This window comes from Ctenopharyngodon idella, chromosome 2, assembly GCF_019924925.1.
Source record: "Ctenopharyngodon idella isolate HZGC_01 chromosome 2, HZGC01, whole genome shotgun sequence".
In the NCBI taxonomy this organism is placed as follows: domain Eukaryota; kingdom Metazoa; phylum Chordata; class Actinopteri; order Cypriniformes; family Xenocyprididae; genus Ctenopharyngodon; species Ctenopharyngodon idella.
The window spans coordinates 33,314,984-33,337,675 of NC_067221.1; the positions used below are offsets into that span (position 1 = coordinate 33,314,984).

General features: G+C 38.1%; 1 pseudogene; it reads left to right on the plus strand.

Annotated features, from left to right (window-relative positions):
• Positions 1-172: 172 nt before the first annotated feature.
• LOC127501138 (uncharacterized) lies at positions 173-22,583 on the plus strand (annotated as a pseudogene).
• The last annotated feature ends 109 nt before the right edge of the window (positions 22,584-22,692 follow it).

Genomic DNA, 22,692 nt, shown 5'->3' on the forward strand with positions numbered 1-22,692 from the left:
TCTCACTTTATATCACGCAATTCTCACTTTATAACTCGCAATTGAGAGCTTATATCTCGCAATTCTGAGAAAAAAGTCTATCTATCTATTTATCTGTTGTAGGCCTACTGAGTTTCTGTATGAGACTGTCATCTAGTGGTCGTGTTTATTATATGACTGGTTCATCTGCACACGTTTTAAAACCAGGAAATGTTTCTGTTCAGTGAAATGAAAACTTAAGCTCAAGCTGCTGTCGAACCGTTGTCGTTATCTCTCTATCTGTGCAATAAAATGGCAGAATCCAGTGTTTCTTTGGCTCAGGATCAGTTCAGCTGTTCAATCTGTCTGGATCTACTGAAGAATCCAGTGGCCATTCCCTGTGGACACAGTTACTGTATGAACTGTATTACAGGCTGCTGGGATCAGGATGATCAGAAGGGAGTCTACAGTTGTCCTCAGTGCAGACAGACCTTCACTCCAAGACCTGTTTTAGGTAAAAACACCATGCTGGCTGAAGTGGTGGAGAAACTCAAGAAGACAAAACTACACGCTGCTCGTCCTGCTCAATGTTACACTGGATCTGGAGATGTGGAGTGTGACATCTGTACTGGGGACAAAATCAAAGCCATCAAGTCCTGTCTGGTGTGTCTGTACTCTTACTGTCGCACTCATTTTGAACAACATGAGAATCTCTTCAGAGATAAGAGACACAATCTAATGGACGCCACTGGTCGACTGCAGGAGATGATCTGCCCTCAACATGAGAAACTACTGGAGATTTTCTGTCGTACTGATCAGACTGTATATGTTATCTGTGTATGGTGGATGACCACAAAAACCATGACACTGTATCAGCTGCAGCAGAGAAGACTGAGAAACAGGTATGAACTATGAGTGGTTCCCTGCTGAAAAATCCAGCATAAACCAGCATGGATTCCATGCTGGTCCAGGCTGGTTTATGCTGGTATAGTGCTGGTGGACCAGCATATTCATGATGTTCTCAAGCAAAACGGAGCTGGCAAAGCTGGTTCACCAGCACAGTATTGCAGGGTTGAGTGTGTTGAGGCCAGCTGTCTGTATGCAAGCAGTGTTTTGGTGACAAGCTTTGTTTTTACTTGCATATTTCTATATTTAACACATTATTGATGTAAATGAAAAATATAAGGTTAAAAAATAATTTATTTAATTATATTATTATAACTTTGTAATTTCTTTTGCTCCCTCTGCTGAAAGTAGAACTGAAACTTTAATTATTTTAGTTATGAATACATTATAAATCAGTGTTACTTGTAAACTGGTAAAACATTTTTAAGCATCAAAGGAATTGTTACAGAAAAGATCTGTACACAAATCAGTTAAAATCAGTTAAAAAGAGCTTCATTGCAAAACAAAAAACATTTAGAGAAAAATGCCTAATAAAAGCATAATCAAGCAGTTTGTTCAATAAAAGTGTTTATGAGAAGAGATCTTTCAATGGAACAGTTAATATCAACTCATTTGGGAACTCACACGTGTCAAAATCCAGCTGCCAGTCACTGATTCCAAAAAATGCACATAGTAAAAGGTATGTCATTGCGGTCAGGAGCATGAAATAGACATTAGTGATAGCATGCATTTATATCAACTGCTTAAAAAGAATTAATCCAACCAAAGTCAATAGCCAAGTGCCCAACTAAAGGAAGCAATAATCACCATAACGGTGACTTCAAACAAACTTCAACAACCTTTGTACTTGTACCAAAGAAATAAAGCTGGTTTGTAATAAGTGAATATGGTAACACTGTTTTCAGGGTTGTTTAATCATCCTCTGGTGAGATATTGATTTTATTTGCAGTTGATTTCATCTAAGGCTGTGTGGCTGTTAAGTCAGTTGTAGTTGATGTGTTTCTGCTTATCGCTTCTATTTTTTTCTGTTCTTGTTCCTCTTATCTTCAGTGATTCTGCTTGTTAACCGCAGGTGTTCATCACTAATACTCAATTGTCACTCGCAGAGTGAATCTACATTATTTCACTTACTGCTTCGGTTAACATTGCTTCGGTTACTTTTACTCTCTATAGATTGGGACCATGACAATTAAGCAGTTTGTTTAACACTGAGAATTTTGACTGTGTACCAGTAAACATGTAACCAGCAACATGCATTTTTCTTTATTATGTAACATACATGCAAGTTTTGTTGTGGTCTTGCTGGGATCATACCAGCACCCAAAAGACAACATATGCAGGCACACCAGCATCTCATGCTGGTCCAGCATGCAAAACATACCTTATGCTGGTGACCAGCAATGCTGGATTTTTCAGCAGGATTATGTTGAATAATAAACGTTTCTTCATGATTATACAATATAAATTCGAAGATCACTTTCAAACAGTTCTTAAATGACAGAAAATGTCATTTCTACACTTATTTGCTCATCTTTAAAACAGTTCTATGTGACATTCTTTCAAACAGGGATGTGTAATGAGTTCAATATTGACATTATATTCTAAATCCTACAGAGACAGTTGGAGGAAACTTAGAGAAAATTCCAACAGAGAATCCAAGAGAGACAAAAGGAGCGTGAGGATCTGAGAGAGGCTGTGGAGTCTCACAAGGTGAGTTTAGAGCAGAAGAACAACTGCTGGCTGCTGGAAGAGCTGTTTCAGACTCAGTTAGGACTCTCCTCAATCAGTCAGTGAGGAGCCAGTGGTGGAGCTCTTTCCAGTCCCACTGAAGCCCACTGTGGGGAACAGGCTGTGTGAGGGACCAGTAAGAGCTGATTCTAATGCTAGGGTTTATCCTACATTGAAAATTTTTTGGCGGCCGCCAAAACGAATTTTTGTCCCAGCAAAGCCTTATTTGATTAGTTATTGAGAGCTGTTTATTAGCTGTTTACTTTCGTGCTCAAAGGGGCAGGGGCTCAAGCACTAGCCCGCGTTTCAGTCTACGTTTGTGTGGATGACCATGTCTGACAGCCACCACTGAAGACCATTTTTGACCCAGGAAAAACCCTGAATGTGTCTCTCTCTGTGTGTCCTAACAGCGCTCTGCACAGGCAGCAGTGGAGGACAGTGAGAGGATCTTTACTGAGCTGATCCACTCCATTGAGAGAAGCCGCTCTGAGGTGACACAGCTGATCAGAGATCAGGAAAAGACTGCAGTGAGTCGAGCTGAAGAAATACTGGAGCGACTGGAGCAGGAGATTGATGATCTGAGGAGGAAAGACAGTGAGCTGGAGCAGCTTTCACACACAGACCATCACATCCATTTCCTCCAGGTAACAGAGATCTGACAAACAGGACAGTGGTCTTTAGGAAGGAAATAGATTGTGTTTCTATCAAATGTTTCTGTGTCTTTAGCTGGTGTTTTTATTGTGTCTTTGTGTCTGTGTAGAGTTTCCAGTCTCTCTCTGTCCCTCCTGGATCTACAGACTCATCCAGCATCACGGTCAGTTCTGGTCTCTCTTTTGATGATGTTGGTAAATCTGTGTCTCATCTGAGAGAGAAACTGGAGCATTTCTGCAGAGAGGAGATAGAAAAGATATCTGGCAGAGGTAAGCTTTACATTTCCATACATGACTTCATATAATACAATGTATATTTAAATTATTCTAAAATGTTTGATAACTATAACAATTATTTTATATTATCTAATATTTACTATAAACTGTCTGTTGGTTTCCATAGTGAGAATCATTAACATCATTCCCACCTCTGAACCCAAGACCCATGAGGAGTTCCTCCAGTGTAAGTCTCTGTGATCGTGAAAGTGACGTGACATGTAGCCAAGTCTGGTGTCCCATACTCGGAATTTGCGCTCTGCATTTATCCCATCCAAGTGCACACACACAGCAGTGAGCAGTGAACACACACACACACACCATAAACACACACCCGGAGCAGTTGGCAGCCAAAAATGAAACACATTTTGTATGTTAATATTCAATAGATTCAATGCTAAAGCAGTATTTGATAACATAGTGCAATTGTCTAAACCAGATTCTACTGCTCAACTCCAAACACTCAAAGACACCAACATCTTGATGTTATGATGTTTTTAACAGAGGCAGATGTTGTGAAGCTTTTTTACCTAAAGTAATTCAACATCACTGGTACTTTCCATATATATATAAAAACCTAAATGTAATAAACCTCTGTTTTATTTTTATGACTGAAAGTTATGTTTTCATCTTCATCAGATTCCTGTCGACTCACTTTGGATCCAAACACAGCGAATATAAGCCTGGTACTGTCTGAAGGGAACAGAATGATTGAATACACTGGCACAGACCAGCAGTATCCTGATCATCCAGACAGATTTGGTTATTGGATTCAGGTGTTGTGTGTAGAGAGAGTGTGTGTGGACGCTGTTACTGGGAGGTTGAGTGGAGTGGTGTGGTGGATATATCAGTGTCATATAAGAGCATCAGCAGGAAGGGACGAGGAGATGAGTGTAGATTTGGATGATCAGTCCTGGAGGTTGTCCTGCTGTTCCTCCAGTTGTTCATTCTGGCACAATAACAAAAAGACTTCACTCCCTGTAGTCTCCAGCTCCTGTAGAATAGGAGTGTATGTGGATCACAGTGCAGGAACTCTGTCCTTCTACAGCGTCTCTGACACAATGACCCTCATTCACAGAGTCCACACCACATTCACTCAGCCTCTCTATCCTGGGTTTAGAGTTGATGGATCAGTGAAACTGTGTGAGGTATAATAGAGGATACATACAGTGGATTGTGCAAATAATATTGACAAACCGCTTTGAGCAATATATCAATACTACAGCTAAACTTACTTATGTTATTAAAAACAGTTTCATTACATATTAGAGCTAAAATATTTTGTTGGATCCATTTAATAACAGTTATAATAACTGTAATATTATCATTTGTTGAACAGGTACTATAAAATAAAATGTTTTCTGATAAGTTCGTTGCATTGTGTTGTATTTTTTTTCAGTAAGTGTAAAAGCGATGAATGAGATGACAATACATATTATTACCAATATTATTAGAGAAAAAGTACTTGTGTTGATGAGAAAGGAACTCTGTACTGCTTTGTCTCATATGGGTCATTCTATAATTTAAGAGGAGCAAGGTGTGGAGTATTGTCAAGGTTGGATCCGGCACACCAGAGGGTTTTTTCCTTTGCTGGCAAGAGACAACATTGTCTGTGATGTTGACAAAGTCCTCAGGCCGGACCCAACACGAAGACGTGGCGCTGAGGCAGAATGAATCTCTCATTGACTTTGATTTTGCAGTTGCACAACTTTTTTGAGTGTACCGTAACATGCTTTTCATTTAGAGTTTCCTTTGGGCTTTTGCATTTGGGCTACTGTATTTTTACATTATATACAGACATTCAATACTATACAATATTCTATACAATATTACACTTGCAGTATACAATATATTCACCTTACTAGTTGAGGTTGCTGAAGAGAACGCACAAATTGTGAAATTTGTTTACTGTGTACAATATACATTTTTTTCTGTAACTAAATGTTCTGGATGCTGTGTTCTCCATTTTCCTATGTACTGATAATGAATGATCTGTAATGTTTATATTTCGACTGATGTGTGTATGATCTGAAAGCATTGTTTGATTTTGAGTACAGGTGAAATGGTTTTGAGCTGATTGTTTGATTTTGCCAGAAGATTCAGGGGTTTTGTGAATGTAATTTAAAGATTTGGTTTTGTGTTTAATGTAGGGGGGAAAAAAAATGTGAAAAACTGTACATTTTTTAAAAGCATTTAGGAGTCTTGGTGCTGAATAATTTTTAGAATGTAAGAGGTGGCTGAGGTGACCTGATTTTATTTTAAAGGAAGAAGAATGGCCCAAGTCCAACATTAATCAGTCAAAGTGGAATGCAGTGCACGTGTCTTTGTCTGTTTCTAAGCTATTTTTCTGATTTTGCAAAACTTAAAACATCTGTAGCATTGATGCTCAAGGTCAAGGAGATGCTTATGCAGATTGTGAAACAGAGGAGGGCTTTACATGCATCTACTTGTGCAAAAGACGTTCCAGACACTTAAGCAAATAGATTTCATGCAACAAGAAAGAAGATGAAGGCCAACATGGATGCCAAATCAGGCTATCTCTCAACTTATCTTGAAGCATGTGCATCAGCAACTTGGCCATGCAGGAAGAAATTATGTTGTAATTTCTCCATAAGCGTATAACTAATGCTAATTCTACTTGTCGCAAAATAATCTCTAACTATCATATGTCGTCATCTTTAAGGAAAGGTCGGAGAGCAAAAAAATGTCTAACTTGCCAGTAGAGAGAGTTTTACCTGATTTACCACCATTCACAAATGTTGGTGTAGACTACTCTGGGCCTGTTGAAATTAAGAAAGGTCGAGGAACAGGTAAACGCTATGGGGTAATTTTCACCTGCATGGCAAAAAGGGCTATGCACCTTGAGATGGCTTATACTTTTAATACAGACTCCTGTATTAATGCCATTCACCGTTTTATGTGTCATCGTGGTCAAGTTGCCCAGTTGAGATCAGATAATACAACTTTTGTCATGGCTGAGGGAAGCAGTAGCTGGGTTAGACCATAACAAAATCCAGCATTCCTTGTCATCAAGAGGACTTAAGTGGATATTCAGTCCTCCTGCTGGGTCTCACATCGGTGGAATTTGGGAGAGGCTTATTTGGCTTGTGAAAAAGGTGTTGTATTCACCCATTAGACAACAATATGGATGATGAAAGCTTTCAAACTCTTACAGAAGCAATCCTTAATGCCCTTCCCATTACGAAAGCCTCTGACAATGTGAATGATCTTGAGGCACTTACACCTAATCATATTCTCCTTCTAAGTCTAAGCCACTAATGATTCCTGGAGTTTTTGATGAAGGAGATTTGAACATCAAGAAACGATGGAGACAGGTACAATACTTGTCAGATCTCTTCTGGAAAGGAAGGGTAAGGGAGTACTTATTACTACAAGAGAGACAGAAATGGATAAAACCACAAAGAAGCTTTACAGTGGAGACATTGTTGCTCTCATGGATCCTGTAGCTCCTCACGGAGAGTAATTAAAACCTATCCTGAAAAAAATGTACAAAAAACAAAGCAGCTGAATAGGCCCGTGTCCAAAATCTGAATCGGAATTCCTGTACAAAGACATTTATGGCTTTATGTATATGTTTAATTGTGAATTTACATTATTACAATTATGGGGCCAGGTGCAGGAGCCAAATGTAATGATTGTTTAACCACTAGATGGCAGAGTCTACCAGTGGTGTAGGTGTAGGTCACTTGTTCATTTCACATGAGGGACTCTCTCACCATATTTTTTTTTTCTCAATGTCGACTTTTTGAAGTGAGTGGGTAAAATAATGAATAAAAAATGTTAAAGTCAAGATTATCTATATTAAATGTATTTCTACAATCTTAATCCTTTAGAAAAATAGATTGAGTTTAAATGTTCTTTTCTTTTAAATAAGAAAATATTTCATTTTATTAATGTCCACAAAAATTTTGTCAACTGTTACTAACCAAACCTGAAAACTAAAAAATGGTTTATCCCAAAGCCATGTGACAAGCATCTTCAATGTTGAGTACATTATGGTTGGCAAGACATACAAAATGTGCAGAGCAGTGGGTCCCGAGAACTGGAGGTGAGAGCCACTGTCCTAATTGAAATAAAGTTGTAGTGAGTTTCTAGACTGCCATCTAGTGGTCGTGTTTATTATATGACTGGCACGTGCACACATGTTGAAACCAGGAAATGTTTCAGTTCAGAGAAATCGAAAGCTCAAGCTCCTGTCGAGCCGCTGTAGATGTCTCTCTATCTGTACAATAAAATGGCAGAATCCAGTGTTTCTTTGGCTCAGGATCAGTTCAGCTGTTCAATCTGTCTGGATCTACTGAAGGATCCAGTGGCCATTCCCTGTGGACACAGTTACTGTATGAACTGTATTACAGGCTGCTGGGATCAGGATGATCAGAAGGGAGTCTACAGCTGTCCTCAGTGCAGACAGACCTTCACTCCAAGACCTGTTTTAGGTAAAAACACCATGCTGGCTGAAGTGGTGGAGAAACTCAAGAAGACAAAACTACAAGGCTGCTCGTCCTGCTCAATGTTACACTGATCTAGAGATGTGGAGTGTGACATCTGTACTGGGGACAAAATCAAAGCCATCAAGTCCTGTCTGGTGTGTCTGGAATCTTACTGTCAGACTCATTTTGAACGTCATGAAGAGTTTCACTCTAGAAAGCGACATAAACTGACTGATGCCACTAGACGACTGCAGGAGATGATCTGCCCTCTACATGAGAAACTACTGGAGATTTACTGTCGTACTGATCAGAACTGTATATGTTATCTGTGTATGGTGGATGAACACAAAAACCACGACACTGTATCAGCTGCAGCAGAGAGGACTGAGAAACAGGTATGAACTATGAGTGCTGAATAATAAATGTTTCTTCATAATTATATAATATATATTCGAAGATCATTTCCAAACATTTCTTAAATGAGATAGATAATGTAATTTCAACACATATTTGCTCATCTTTAAAACAAGTCTTTGTGACATTCTCTCAAAGAGGCACATGTAATGAGTTGTATATTGACTGTATACTCAAATCTTATAGAGACAGCTGGAGGAAACCCAGAGAACAATTCCAGCAGAGAATCCAGGAGAGACAGAAGGAGCTTGAGGATCTGAGAGAGGCTGTGGAGTCTCACAAGGTGAGTTTTCAGCAGAAGAACAACTGCTGGCTGCTGGAAGAGCTGTTTCAGACTCAGTTAGGACTCTCCTCAATCAGTCAGTGAGGAGCCAGTGCTGGAGCTCTTTCCAGTCCCACTGAAGCCCACTGTGGGGAACAGGCTGTGTGAGGGACCAGTAAGAGCTGATTCTAATGCATCTCTCTCTGTGTGTCCTAACAGCGCTCTGCACAGGCAGCAGTGGAGGACAGTGAGAGGATCTTTACTGAGCTGATCCACTCCATTGAGAGAAGCCGCTCTGAGGTGACACAGCTGATCAGAGACCAGGAAAAGACTGCAGTGAGTCAAGCTGAAGAACAACTGGAGCAACTGGAGCAGGAGATTGATGATCTGAGGAGGAGAGATGCTGAGCTGGAGCAGTTTTCACACACAGACCATCACATCCATTTCCTCCAGGTAACAGAGATCTGACAAACAGGACAGTGGTCTTTAGGAAGGGAAGAGATTGTGTTTCCTATCAAATGTTTTTGTGTCTTTAGCTGGTGTTTTTATTGTGTCTGTTTAGAGTTTCCAGTCTCTCTCTGTCCCTCCTGGATCTACAGACTCATCCAGCATCACTATCAGTTCTTGTCTCTCTTTTGATGATGTTGGTAAATCTGTGTCTCATCTGAGAGAGAAACTGAAGCATTTCTGCAGAGAAGAGATAGAAATGATATCTGGCAGAGGTAAGCTTTACATTTCCATACATGACTTCATATAATACAATGTACAGCGGGTAAAATAAGAATTGAATACATTAACATTTTTTTTATCATACAAAGTTCCAATGCAGCAATTCACATAAAAAAATTTTGAGCAGTCGTTGGTATTAGTTCAAGAAATCACTACAAATAAGGAAATCATAATACTACAATCCATAAAAAAGTTATGTATAATAAAGTGAAATGACACGGGGAAAAAAGTATTGAACACACTAACAAAAAGCAGTACACTAAAGGCAAGGCAAGTCAAGAAAGCAACAGATTTCACTAAGTAGTTCTACCTCCTACCTGTGCAAATTAGAATCAGTTGGGTTAGTGCATGTTGTTAGGTTAGAAAAAGGCTTACCCACCTCTGAATGCAAGTATTGGACATGATGGGTAGAGGCAAAGAGCTCTCCCAAGACTTTCACAACAAGATATTTGCCGTACATAACAACGGTACTGGTTACAGAAAGATTTTCCAACTCCTAAATGTTCCTGTAAGCAGCATTAGGGCCATTTTCCACAACTGAATGGAACATCATTCCACCATCAACTGACCACGCGAAGGAGCTCCTCGCAAGATTTCTGATCAGGGAGTCAAAAAGTTAGTCAGAAGAGTAGCCCAGGAACCAAGGACCACTCGGAAAGAGGTCTGGAAAGAAGTCCAGAAAGACTTGAAGGCAGCAGGTACAGTTTTCACCGAGAAACAAAAGGAAATGCATTCTACCGCCACAGCCTCAATGCATGCTCACCACAGAAAGCTCCATTATTTAAGAAAAGGCATGTTGAAGCTCATTTGAAGTTTTCTACACAACATTTGGAAAGGTCTGAACTACTGGGAGAATTTAGTGTGGTCAGATGAGACAAAAATCGAACTTTTTGCAACAATACCACATGCCATGTTTGGAGGAGAAATGGCTTTGCATATGACCCTAAAAATACCATACCAACAGTGATGTTTTTGAGATGGAAGCATCATGGTATGGGGCTGTTTCTCTTCTCATGGTACTGGCAGAATCAATATTATTGAAGGGAAGATGAATGGAGCCATGTACTGAGAATTTTTTAGATTAATTTGTTGCCATCCACCAGGATGATGAAGATGAGACTTTGGTGGACCTTCCACCAGGACAACAATCCAAAACACACTGCAAAAGAGAGTTTGAATTGGTTCCAGAAGAAGAAAATAAAGTTGTTAGAATGTGTGGAAGGAACTGAAGATCAAAATTCACAAGTGAGACCTCCAGAATATTCAAGATTTAAAGTTTGGTCATACGGAATGCACCTTGAAGCTGTCATTGCAAAAAAGACTTTTCCACAAACTATTAAATACAATTTCAGTTAGTGTGTTCAATACTTTGTCATTTCCCTTTATTACTTTTTATGGATTATAAATTTCTTTGTCTGTGTAGATTTCTTAAGTTAATATCTATGTCTGTTCAGAATTGAATGTGAATTGCTGCATTGGAACCGTGTTTAATAAAAAAAAATGTTGACGTATTCAATACTTATTTTATCCGCTGTATACAGTGCATCCGGAAAGTATTCACAGTGCTTCACTTTTTCCACATTTTGTTATGTTACAGCCTTATTCCAAAAGGGATTAAATTCATTATTTTCGTCTAAATTCTACAAACAATACCCCATAATGACAACATGAGAGAAGTTTGTTTGAAATCTTTGCAAATTTACAAAACTAAAAAACGGAAAAATCACATGTACATAAGGAGCCTTTGCCATGACACTCAAAATTGAGCTCAGGTGCATCCTGTTTCCATTGATCATCCTTGAGATGTTTCTACAACTTGATTGGAGTCCACCTGTAGTAAATTCAGTTGATTGGACATGATTTGGAAAGGCACAAACCTGTCTATATAAGGTGCCACAGTTAACAGTGCATGTCAAAGCACAAACCAAGCCATGGAATTGTCTGTAGACCTCCGAGACAGGATTATATTGAGGCACAGATCTGGGGAAGGGTACAGACAAATTTCTGCAGCATTGAAGGTCCCAATGAGCACAGTGGTCTCCATCATCCGTAAACGGAAGAAGTTTGGAACCACCAGGACTCTTTGTAGAGCGGGCCGTCCTGCCAAACTGAGTGATCGGGGGAGAAGGGCCTTAGTCAGGGAGGTGACCAAGAACCTGATGGTCACTCTGACAGAGATCCAGCGTTTCTCCGTAGAGAGAGGAGAACCTTCCAGAAGAACAACCATCTCTGCAGCAATCCACCAATCAGGCCTGTATGGTAGAGTGGCCAGACGGAAGCCACTCCTCAGTAAAAGGCACCGCCTGGAGGACTCTCAGACCATGAGAAACAAAATTCTCTGGTCTCATGAAACAAAGTTTGAACTCTTTGTCCTGAATAGCAAGTGTCATGTCTAGAGGAAACCAGGCACCGCTCATTACCTGGCCAATACCATCCCTGCAGTGAAGCATGGTGGTGGCAGCATCATGCTGTGGGGATGTTTTTCAGTGGCAGGAACTGGGAGACTAGTCAGGATCAAGGGAAAGATGAATGCAGCAATGTACAGAGATATCCTTGATGAAACCAGTTGCAACCCATGTCTGTGGTGAAAAAGGTTCTGGTATTTGAGGAATGTGGTTAGCTATGGCTTCCCCAAATCCAACACAGTGCTTTGGCTCTGACTTTATATAGGCGGAAGGTTGGAAGGACCCGCTCCAATTAAGCGGCTAGTTGGACTAGTTCTTTTTGCGAGAGTATCATCCTTGTATCCTTGGTGCATATCCGCAGGAGATCCACAGCTCTGTGCATCCCCTTGTTGGGCTCCGAGGTGGGTGGGGAGCAAAGATGATGAAACAAAATCATATAAACATGGCTAACAAACAAATACCTATAAGGCAAATTTTGGATCAGAACTCAGATGACAATGTGGATGTTGGATGCATACTTATCCAAAAAAATTGAAAATTGGCAGAGATTTATTCTTTTAAAGTCTTTATCAACTGAAATGGCCCTTACCAAGTTGTCTCCTTTTGCAATACAGAAAGGTATTTCGGGTATAGCAGGGTCTGTTAAAGATGTCAAAAAATTATGGTCTGGTCAAATCCTTGTGGAATGTGCCAAGAAAATTCATGCTGATAATTTAATGCGTGCAAATGTTTTGGCTGGTGTTCCTATGAAAGTCTCTTACCACCCAAACTTAAACAACAGTAAAGGAAATATCTGAACTAGAGAACTGCATGATATGGATGAGACTGAAATAATCTCAGAACTGACCCAGCAAGATGTAATGAATGTGTGACGAGGAGGATTAAAATTAAAAAAGGAGACCAAATAATAAAGACAGGCACATATATCTTGACTTTCAGTTAACCTCAACCACCAGAAAGGATTAGAATAGGATATTTGAAAGTTCCAGTTGATATCTATATTCTCAGTCCTCTGAAATGCTTCAACTGCCAAAAGTTTGGACATGGCTCTGTTGGATGCAGGAACAAATCGGTTTGTTGTAACTGTGGAGAGGAAGGGCATGCTGGAAATGGTACAAAACCTTCAAAATGCTGTACAGGAGTGTACAGGAGACCATTCAGCTTCATCAAAAGATTGTCCTTCCTGGATCGAAGAAAAAGAAATCCAGAGAGTGAAATGTCTCAAAAAGATGAGTTAGCACGCAAAGAAGTTGAGAAGCTCCCCAACTTCAAATTTGAGAAATCCTTTGCCTCTGTGGTACAACCATGCATACTGTTGAATGTCAAACAGATTAACTGACTTAGTTAACTAAAGACAAACCACAAACAGTTATCACCAAAAGTTCGATCCCATCAAAAAAGAAGACTCAAGGTACTCAGACTTTAACAAGCCAAACTCAACTTAACGAAGATCAAAGTTTGACAATGGAACTTTCTCAATCATCAAATGGAGAAAAGATACAGAAAAGGGCCAGTCATAAGAGCAGATCTCGGAAAACTGAGTTCATGAGAGACATGGACATGATGGACGTCTAAATTTCCAGGAGTTGGAGCCCCTCGTCCAAGAATAGGAGTAGAGGTCATATACCAGCTCTACCCGCTTAGTTACTTTGTTCAGTGGGACTGTCAAGGTTTTAAGGCAAATTTCACATAACTTCAACGATTAGCTTGTGTACTTAATCCTCTTGCTTTTTGCCTTCAAGACACACACTTAACTCCAAACAGCCCTATTTTTCTTAAGAATTATATAAGTTTTAATGCTTATGGTCCAAATGTACAACGTACTTCTGGTGGAGTAGCCATCCTAGTTAGACAAGATATAATTCATAGTCGGATTACAATAGACACCAATTTACAGGCAATAGGACTATAGCCTGTATATAGCCTGGTGTATCTGTGACAATTCAAGATTTAAGCAAGCTTGTTGATCAGTTGCCACCCCCATTCATTCTTATGGATGATTTTAATAGTCACAGTCCATTATGGGGAGGAAGTCATACAAATAGGAAGGGCAAAATACTTGAAGATTTTATTATTAACAATGATTTGTGCCTTCTCAATGATGGTTCGAAAACTTTCTTGCACTTCGGACATGGTACATATACTGCCACTGATTTAACAATCTGTGTGCCTGAACTTTTACTTGACTTCTCATGGAAGACATGGGATGACTTATGTGGAAGTGACCACTTTCCCCTGATAATTACCTCTGAGGAACTGGGCATTCAACAAAGAATACCAAGATGGCAACTTAAAAAAGCAAATTGGTACACTTATAAAAAATTTAACATGGCTCCTCAAGATTTTCAAGATCCAATGAAGAGACACTGACATTCTAATTGAAATAGCGAACGAAGATATTCCTAAAATGTCAACAAAGTCAAGTCACAAGTCTAACCCATGGTTCAATGAATATAAAAAGGTTACCAAATTCCAGAAAAAAGCAGGATTAATTTTAATAAATATCCAACAACAGAGAATCTGATAAGATTAAAAATATGCCGGGCACAGGCACGCAGAGTTATCAATAACACGAAGAGACAGAACTGGAGAAGTTTTGTATCCAGTTTAATAGCAAATACACCAACTAAAAAGATCTGGGATATAATTAAAAGATGAACAACAAAGGAGGTGGATCACAAATACAACATATTAAACATCAAGATGTACTTTTAATGACAAAACAAGAAATAGCAAATGTGTTGGCAACGTCTTTTGAAAAGAATTCCTAATTAGAAAATTGTTGACCTGAATTCAAAATGATACAAACACAGCAAGAGCAGAAAAATCTGTATTTCTCCTCAAATAACAAGGAACCGTATAATCAACCCTTCATTGGAAGAGCTTTCAAGCGCTCTTAAATGCTGCCATAATACTGCAGTTGGTGCAGATGGAATTCATTATGAGTTTCTAAAGTGTTTACCTCATACAGTACTATTACTTCTCCTTGAAATTTTTAATACTATCTGGAGAACAGAAGATATACCACAATCTTGGAAAGAAGCAATAATTATTCCTATACCTAAACCAGGCAAAGGCTATTCTGATATAAACAACTATCGCCCAATAGCAATGACTAGCTGTCTTTGCAAAACAATTGAGAGGATGTTCAATAACCGTCTGTTGTAGATATTGGAGTCAGGCCATAAAATAAATGAATATCAGTGTGGTTTTAGATGAGGTAAAAGTACTTTGGATCATCTTATTAGAATAGAGTCATTTTTACAAGATACATTTATCAAGAAAGTACATGCTGTAGCTGTTTTCTTTGACTTGGAAAAGGCTTATGATACCACTTGGCGATATGGTGTCCTTAAAGATCTGTATGAAATAGGACTTAGAGGTAATTGACCTATTTTTATTTCAAACTTTTTGTCACAGATGTTTCTGTGTTCGTAAAATATGAATGTAATTGAAAGACAAGTACAATATGCATAAATAAGTTAATTGGCTAGTCAATTGAAAATGGGTTTAAATTTTCTAAAACAAAGACAGTTTGTATGCATTTTTGCCTTCTCCGGTCACTACATCCTGATCCAAAACTTTTTATAGAAGTTGAACCTATCAAAACTGTTAAGGAATTAAAATTTTTAGGTCTTGTATTTGATAATAAACTTTTATTCCACATAAAGCCTTGAAGAAAAAATGTTTTAAAACTTTGAATATTATAAAAGTACTGGGAAAATCAAAATGGGGTACAGGGCCCGTATTTATCAAGTTTCTCAAAGTGCCATTTTATTAAGTACTGAGAATTCATGAAATTTACTCCTACTTTCAAATTTAAGTATAAAAGCAAGTTATCAAATTTCTTAAAGTTAAGAATTACTCTTACTCTCCCAGTTATTTAAGACAGCTGGAGAGGTTTCTCAAGTGGTTAGAAGTTGCCAGTAAGAGCTTGTGATAGAGATGACAGAGATGTGCGCAAATCTTTCAGGAGCAAGAATGTTTTTCAAATGTTTGACGACGAGCAGTTAATCAAACGGTATTGTTTGGACAGAGCAGGCATCATCTTTGTCAGCGCTGGTTAATGTTGGGCTGAACTTGTTCGACTAATTCAGCAAGCAGTAGCGCTTCTTCCTCCCGCCAGTTCGGTTTTCTTTTGGAATCCATGGTGGCTGATTATATCATAAAATCTAGGCTATATATAGCCAGGTCAGTTAACAGCACACCGGTTTGAAATGGTTTAAAACACATTTCAAAACCGGTTTTGAAATTAAGACATGGTGGAAAACATGTTTCTTTTCCAATGTGTATATCATAATATATTCTCTTGAAAATTCTTTATTGTCAAATGTGTTTTGAATGTAAACTCCTCTTAGGAATTTCACCATTCAATGTGAATTTATCTGATAATATTCTAAAATAAGGAAATCTATTCAGTGATTGGTCCATGCCAGTGTCGTCATCCAAAATCCTGTTTGTGGCACAGCAAAGTGACGTGAATCATCTTTAAGACTGACACTTAAGATTTATTCTTACACTTCACTTAAATTACAACTGAGATGCTTGATTACTACTATTGTATGTGTAGAAACTTATAAACCTGCCTCTCCCTCCCTGACCTTTACAGTAGAAGAGGTGAGGTCAGAGCTTAGAAGACTGCGCCCAGGAAAAGCAGCGGGCCCAGATGGTATGTGCCCGAGATTGCTCAAGGAGTGTGCAGCCCAATTAGCTGTACTTCTCCAGAGGATTTTTAATCTCAGCCTACAGACGGGGAAAGTGCTGCTGCTGTGGAAAACAACATGTCTTGTTCCAGTACCTAAGGCAGGGCACTCGAAGGAGATTAATCATTTTAGACCAGTTGCAATCACTTTGCACATTATGAAAACTATGGAGCGGCTTCTCCTCCGCCTTTTAAGAACAGCAATTGAACCTGCACAGGATCCCCTCCAGTTTGCTTATCAAGTATTGGAGTGGATGATGCTGTCTTATACATGCTGCAGCGAGCCTATTCTTATCTGGAGGAGCCTAGCTGTTACGTGAGGATGCTGCTTTTCTAGTGCATTTAATACCATCAGGCCTGCCATCCTGAAAGATAAACTTGAGTGCATGGGGGTAGATGCTTCGATTACTACCTGGATAACTTACTATCTGACAGGACGGCCTCAGTTTGTCAGGCTGGGGAACTGTTTATCTGAGACAGTGGTGAGCAGCGTTGGGGCACCACAGGGGACTGTTTTAGCTCCATTCTTGTTCACTCTATTTACATCGGACTTTAAATACAACTCTGAGTCTTGCCATATTCAGAAATTTTCTGATGATACAGCTATTGTGGCATGTGTTAGGGATGGTCAGGAAGAGGAGTACAGGGACCTTGTGAGTGCCTTCATTGACTGGAGCGAAAAGAACTGCCTAGTTTTGAACATCTTAAAGACTAAGGAAATGGTGGTGGATTTTCGTAGATCTAGGACACATCTGCATCCTGTTTGTATACGGGGAGAGGCCATTGAGGTGGTGCAGTCCTATAAGTATCTGGGTGTGCACCTGGATGATAAGTTGGACTGGTCCCTAAATATGGATGCCCTCTACAAAAAGGGGCAGAGCCGCCTCTTCTGCCTCAGGAGGCTCAGGTCCTTTGATGTCTGCAGTAGAATACTGTGTATGTTCTATCAGTCAGCTGTGGCTAGTGTTTTATTTTATGCTGCAGTTTGTTGGGGAGGTAATATGACAAAGAGAGACAACAAGCGCTTGGATTGTGTGGATGTGGTAGTGCAGAGATGCACCAGAAGAAAATTGCAGGCAATATTGGACAATACCAAAGCATCTTCTTTATAACATCTTGGTAAATCAGAGGAGCAATTACAGCAGAAGACTCATTTCACTGCGCTGTAGAACTGAGAGATTTAGAAGATCATTCATTCCTACTACTATTAGGTTGTTTAATAGTTTTTGATATTTTACACCCCTTTTCTTATCATTGCAGCTATAATGCTGGATGTGTTGTGGCAATGTGCTGGTCTGTTTGGATATTTATTGTATTGAGTTATTTATTTTAATTTGTATTGATGGATTTTAAGGGATTATGTGCAATTTTTTTAGTTTTTATTTAAAGGAACACTCCACTTTTTTTGAAAATAGGCTCATTTTCCAACTCCCCTAGAGTTAAACAGTTGAGTTTTACCGTTTTCGAATCCATTCAGCCGATCTCTGGGTCTGGCGGTACCACTTTTAGCATAGCTTAGCATAGTTCATTGAATCTGATTAGACCGTTAGCATCTCATTAAAAAATGACCAAAGAGTTTCGATATTTTTCCTATTTAAAACTCGACTCTTCTGTAGTTTTTAACGAGATGCTAACGGTCTAATCAGATTCAATGAACTATGCTAAGCTATGCTAAAAGTGGTACCGCCAGACCCGGAGATCAGCTGAATGGATTCGAAAACGGTAAAACTCAACTGTTTAACTCTAGGGGAGTTGGAAAATTAGCCTATTTTTTAAAAAAGTGGAGTGTTCCTTTAACCTGAGTTAATTTATGTTTAGGACTATGTGCCTTTAAATATGTATGTTCTTTATTATTATGTGTACTATTTAATTTTAGCTGTTGTGGTGATTAATTTTACTATTGGTTGGGTGTTTGTTTGTGTTATTTGTTTGTAATTGTTAAGTGTTTGTAATAGTTAAGTGTAAGCTACTGGATGTTTGAATTTCCCTAAAAGGGATGAATAAAGTATTTATTATTATTTATTATTATTACTGATAACCAACTTTTAAGCGCAGCTTTGAGACAAGAATTTTTTTACTCTTAAGTCAATTCTTAGCAGTGTTCTTAGGAGTAATTCTCAGAGGCTTGATAAATACGGGCCCAGATTTTACTGTACTCTTGCACCTTTACAGAGTGCCAGTTATATCCCGTTTAGATCATGGAAGCATTGTATATGGCTCAGCAAGAAAATCTTATATACGAATGCTGGATACAATACATCATTAATGGATAGTTCTGACCTTAGTAGCTTTTAGGACCTCTCCTGTTCAGAGTCTTTACACGAAAGCCAGAGAACCTTCACTCCAGAACAAACAATGCAGCTTTCCTTTCCATAGACCTGTATTTACAGATGGATCCAAAGCAGATAATTGTGTATCGGCAAGAGTAATAATTGGAGATCAATGTCATGGCATGAGAATCCTAGGACAAAGTTTTTTTTTTTTTTTTTACAGCTGAAGCTCGTGCTTTACTACTGGCTTTGAAAAATATAGAAAATGGACAAGAACTAAATTTCTTAATCTTCACAGATTCAAAATCTTGCCTTCAGGCACTGGAATCTGTAAAGACTGATCGTACCATAATTATAAATATATTAGCTAAAGTAGATCTTTTATGCAAGAAAAAATCATTATCTTTTTTTGCTGGGTTTCAGGTCATATTTGTTTATCTGGTAACGAGAAAGCAGACATCGCTCTCAACTTGAATATTTCAGAGTGTCAAATTCCACCCTCAGATCTCAGATCAGTAATAAACTCCTATATTAATAACGTGTGGCAGATGGAATGGGATAAATGCAAAGGAAATAAGTTCCATGAAAGAAGTTCTAGTATAAGAAGAATGTTCGGTAACACTTTATTTTAGGGTCTTTTAACTAGTTGCTTATTAGCATGCATATTAATAGAATATTGGCTATTTATTAGTACTTATTAAGCACATATTAATGCCTTATTCTGCATGACCTTATTCTACATTCTTAATCCTACCCAATACCTAAACTTAACAACTACCTTACTAACTATTAATAAGCAGTAAATTAGAAGTTTATTGGGGGAAAAGTCGTAGTTAATAGTTTATATGTGTTTCCTATACTAAAGTGTTACCAGATGTGTTTTACTATTTCAAATCTAGGTATGACCAAGTTGTTTTTACTAGATGCTGTTTAGGTCATACAAGACTTGCACATGGTTATTTATTAAAAGGAGAAGAACCACCATCATGCCTTCCATGTCAAACTACAATGACTATTAAACATTTTACTGGACTGCAATGTTTTTAATGTAAATAGACAATGGTTTTATTCAGAGATGTGTTTAACTGATGTGTTCAAAAAAGTATCACCTGAATGTATTTTAGAATTTCTGTCTTATATTAATCTGAAATGTCTTATAGTTTTTTTGTTAATTGTATTAATTTTGTTGTTTATTCTGTTTTCGCCATGAAAATAGCCTTGTTGCTGACATGGCGTAAATAAATAAATATAACTACAATTATTTTACATTATTTTACAATATTTACTATATAGTGTCTGTTGGTTTCCATAGTGAGAATCATTAACATCATTCCCACCTCTGAACCCAAGACCCATGAGGAGTTCCTCCAATGTAAGTCTCTATGATCATACATGTACATAAAGAGACTTTAGTTCTTATTATATACCAACAATCAGACTGAACTGTGCTGAACTCCACACAACACTCTTGATTTATATGAAATGCATTTAGTATGTTAATATTCAAAGATTCAATGCCAAAGCAATACCTGTTAAAGTAGCACAATTAACTAAACTCTACTGCTCAACTCCAAACACACACGGACACACCAACATCCTGATGTTATGATGTTTTTAACAGAGGCAGATGTTGTGAAGCTTTTTTACCTTATGTAATTCAACATCACTGACACTTTCCGTATATATAAAAACCTAAATGTAAAAACCTAACCTCTGGTGTTTTATTTTTATGACTGAAAGTTATGTTTTTATCTTCATCAGATTCCCGTCGATTCACTTTGGATCCAAACACAGCGAATAAACACCTGGTACTGTCTGAAGGGAACAGAGTGATTAAATACACTGGCACAGTTCAGCCGTATCCTGATCATCCAGACAGATTTGATAGTTGGTATCAGGTGTTGTGTAGAGAGAGTGTGTGTGGACGCTGTTACTGGGAGGTTGAGTGGAGTGGTCAAGTGGATATATCAGTGTCATATAAGAGCATCAGCAGAAAGGGAGGGGGAAAGTTAAGATTTGGATGTAATGATCAGTCCTGGAGGTTGTACTGCTTTTCCTCCAGTTGCTCATTCTGGCATAATAACAAAGAGACTAAACTTCCTGTAGTCTCCAGCTCTAGAATAGGAGTGTATGTGGATCACAGTGCAGGAACTCTGTCCTTCTACAGCGTCTCTGACACAATGACCCTCATTCACAGAGTCCACACCACATTCACTCAACCTCTCTATCCTGGGTTTAGAGTTGATGGATCAGTGAAACTGTGTGAGGTATTAAAATAGAGGATACATACAGTATATTGTGTAAATAATATTGACAAACAGCTTTGAGCAATATATCAATACTACAGCTAAACTTATGTTATTAAAAACAATTTCATTACATATTATTAGAGCTAAAATATTTAATCAGATCCATTTAATAACAGTTATAATAACCGTAATACTATCATTTGTGTAACAGGCACTGTAAAATAACATATTTTTAGACAAGTTTGTTGCATTGTGTTGTATTTTTTTAAGCAAGTGTAAAAACGATGAATGAGATGACAATACATATTATTACCAATATTATTAGAGAAAAAGTGATTGTTTTGATGAGAAAGGAACTCTGTACTGCTTTGTTTCGTATGGGTCATTCTATAATTTAGGGTACATTTCATGTCCATTGATGATAATTCTAATGATTTTCCTAAGAAAAATCATATTTTATCTATTACAGTTTTTCATAATTGCTAAGACACTAAACCCCATTCTCTGAACCAAATTCTTAAAAGCCTAATTTATTGAATAATAAATCACTCTTTTTTGTAAAACCTTCAGGTAGTTAGAAACCATTTGCAAATCTCATGCACTCTTTTTGCAAAACTCTAAACACATTCTCACTCACTAAAACACATTTTGCACTGTGATGCACTTGTGTTGCAAAACGGTAAACACGAGTGGCAAAAGTTAAACACAACTACAACACAGCTGTCATCGTTTACACACAACCACTCAAAAGTGCTCTCACTTGTTTCTAATGATGTGATCAATCCAACTGTACAAAATATGTCAGTTCAGAGTGCACAAGTGTATTGAATGTTGATATGAACAATGGATGGAAACAATCTGAGAGGGAGAGGAGGAAGAGTATGTGTAAGAGGTGCTGGATGAGGAGGAAGAGCAAGGTGTGGAGTGTTGTCAAGGTTGGATCCGGCTTACCAGAAGATTTTTTCCTTTGCTGGCAAGAGACGACATTGCTGTGATGTGGACAAAGTCCTCAGGCTGGACCCAACATGAAGACGTGATGCTGAGGCAGAATGAATCTCTCATTGACTTTGATTTTGCAATTGCACAACTTTTTTGAGTGTGCCGTAACATGCTTTTCATTTAGAGTTTCCTTTGACCATTTGGGCTTTTGCATTTGGGCTACTGTATTTTTTTACAGTATGCAAGTGCTGAATATACAGTCATTCAATACAATACAATATATAATACAATACTATACTTAGAGTATACAATATATTCACCTCACTAAGTTGAGATTACTTTTTTACACAAAAATTGCAAAATTTGTTTACTCTGTAAAATATATATATATTTTTTTTTTCTGTAACAAGATGCCCTGTGTACTGATACTGAATGATCTGTAATGTTTATATTTCGACTGATGTGTGTATGATCTGAAAGCATTGTTTGATTTTGAGTACAGGTGAAATGGTTTTGAGCTGATTGTTTGATTTTGCCAGAAGATTAAGGGGTTTTGTGAATGTAATTTGAAGGTTTGGTTTTGTGTTTAATGTTGTGGGAAAATTGTGAAAAACTGTAAAAAAAAATTAAAGCATTTAGGAGTCTTGGTGCTGAATAATTTTTAGAATGTAAGAGGTGGCTGAGGTGACCTGATTTTATTTTAAAGGAAGAAGAAGAATGGCCCAAGTCCAACATTAATCAGTCAAAGTGGAA